The sequence below is a fragment of the Triticum aestivum genome, chromosome 2D (genome assembly GCF_018294505.1).
Source record: "Triticum aestivum cultivar Chinese Spring chromosome 2D, IWGSC CS RefSeq v2.1, whole genome shotgun sequence".
Lineage (NCBI taxonomy): Eukaryota > Viridiplantae > Streptophyta > Magnoliopsida > Poales > Poaceae > Triticum > Triticum aestivum.
The window spans coordinates 185033331-185035861 of NC_057799.1; positions in this window are offsets into that span (position 1 = coordinate 185033331).

Sequence of the window (2531 nt, forward strand, 5' to 3'; positions counted from 1 at the left end):
TAGCGGAAGAAGAATGTGTCGGTGTAGATTGTACTTGGAGTCCCTTGAACCTTTGATGAACGATCCCGCGAACCGCCCATGAACAGTCCCTCGAATCGAAGACCGAAAGCACGACCTCTCTACTTGGTTGCAAGCGTGCAGCCTTCACGATCCGGCAACGCTTCACCATCTAGAGCTAATCATCACCAGAGAATTAGAGGGATGAATTAGAACCACAATGGGTTTCTAATTATAAGGACAAGAGGATTAGCCTAGCTCTAATTGGTCAACTAGGACCAACTAGAACTAGAACTAGAAGAACTACAGGTGGCTCCAAAACTTGTATGTTCAAAGGGCGGAAATCCTCTAGTATATATAGGTTGGAGGGGGGAGGAAAAGTACCTCCCCTTTGGCCGGCCAAGGGAGGAGGAGTTGGACTCATCCCTCACTCAAATACGGTCTCCTTCCTTAGGGAAGGGAGGCGCTTCCCACTTGAGCTTTTGTGGCCCTAGTTGCCTTCCACCACTTAGCCTTTTAAGGCCCGTCGATATTAAATTAAATATAAAATTGTTCTAAATACTTTCAGACCATTTTATATATAATTTAACATCTCCGGAAACAGTTTCCATATATATATATATTTATCGGCAATACCCGGTATTACCCGATATTCTCCGAAACTCTTCCGGTGACCCCAAAACGCTTTCGTATCCTCTCGGAACTATTCCGAATATTAATGAAACAATTTCACAAATATATTCTTATCACTCCCGTCCTACTAACACTCAGCAGATCGGGATTGCCTTAAACTTGTGACCCCGTAGGTTTGGTAACTCACAGACATAAACGAAATCATTCGTTCAATGACCGACAGTGGAACCGTGGACGTCCATATCGGTCCCTGTGAGCACACAGATAATATTCGAGTGAACCTTTGGTTATCGTGTAATGTTCCATTTGCTTCACGATAGTTCAAAAAACCCAGGATGCATGGTATCCTCGTGAGTCATCACTATGCTCACTATACCAAAATCCTTGTTACCGATTTTGTTCTTCTTTCTTGTTTTTGTGTTCCGGTATCCCCGTGACATAGTCACCTATGTCCGGCCAGACGATGATGGATGTCGTCACACCGAGAGGGCCCTAAGAATATCTCTCCATCGTCAGAGGAGCAAATCCAGGAATTTTGATACAATGACGACCATTACGAAGTACTATAATACCAGCGCTAGTAAGAACACGAATGTTCACAAGGGTGTTACCAACAATGGGGCAGAGATGGTTGTAGTCAAGGCCAAGGGAGTTGGCCAACATGGTGATCACTCCTCCACACACGATATCTCCTTGTACATGATTTGCTTGATGCGCGAGGCATAGCAAAAGTATTGCCCCTAGGTTGGGTGAATAACCGACGTCCAAGTTTCCTGCTTTCCCGAGAATTAGCATGTTCTCATCATTCACCTTAGAAACTTCTCCTCGTGCCTGCAACGAGTTAGTGATAACATAGTAGAAATAACGTATAGCAGGACTTTCAATGCAACTGGCTCTTTGCTTAGGGCCATGGTGACTCATCCGATAAAAGGATTGCCTTGGGTGCGGGTCAGTGAAATCATAAACATATCTATTATCAACATCATTGTTGGGGAAGCCAAAGTAGTTACACCACTAGACAAAAGTGATGTTAAAATCTTGGTCAAGGAGACGGAAATTGATCCTCGCCTCCTCATATGCATTTGGCACTAACCCAACATTGTGCGAGAGAGTACTAAGAAACTCAAGGATCAATCATTCATAAGTCTCCCATCCCTAATAAACAAAATGGTGCAATCCGGCATTATGACAAAGAAAATTAAAATCATGAGTGATACCTAGCTTCGCGAGAGTACTCGCACAAGCCCATTTGGTTGCTTTGATCTTCCTTGTAGTGAGCTTCTGGAACCTCTTCCTTGCTCCACGGTCGGTTAATGATCCCCTGAGTGAAAACTCGTTGCGGTTGTGCGGTGGATGAACTTGAATCACCACGTACGCGAGAAGACCTCCGTGTAAACATCTACAAAACAATTTTCAATCCAACATAATGAAACAATAATGATCCTGCGGTACTCACAACAGCATACTCCTCTAAAAAAATCAACAAATCCATGCCAAACTCAAGTTTGAATTAAAAATATGCATCTCCTAGTCATGGCAATGCTAGGCATGTAGAACGTGGATTTGCGAAAAATAAGTTGGGGGATCGAAGGAGAAACTTACTGTAGATCGATCACGGAAGGATTGAACTGAAAATGAACGAGTACAAAGATCGATCAAAGTTTTGTTAGGGTTTGAAGAGGTTTGGAGGAAGAAGAAGAAGAAGAAGAAGAAGAAGAAGAAGAAGAAGAAGAAGAAAAGAGAGAGATGGGGGCGAAATACCTCCTCCCTTGAGTTTACTGGAGCAGCCGGCGCATAAAACGACCGCTCATACGGGCGTAAGCACCTGCATGGAACGTCATCTTCAACTCGGTTTAACTCACCTTTGCTTGCACGCAGATGAAACGATCGCTGAAACGGGC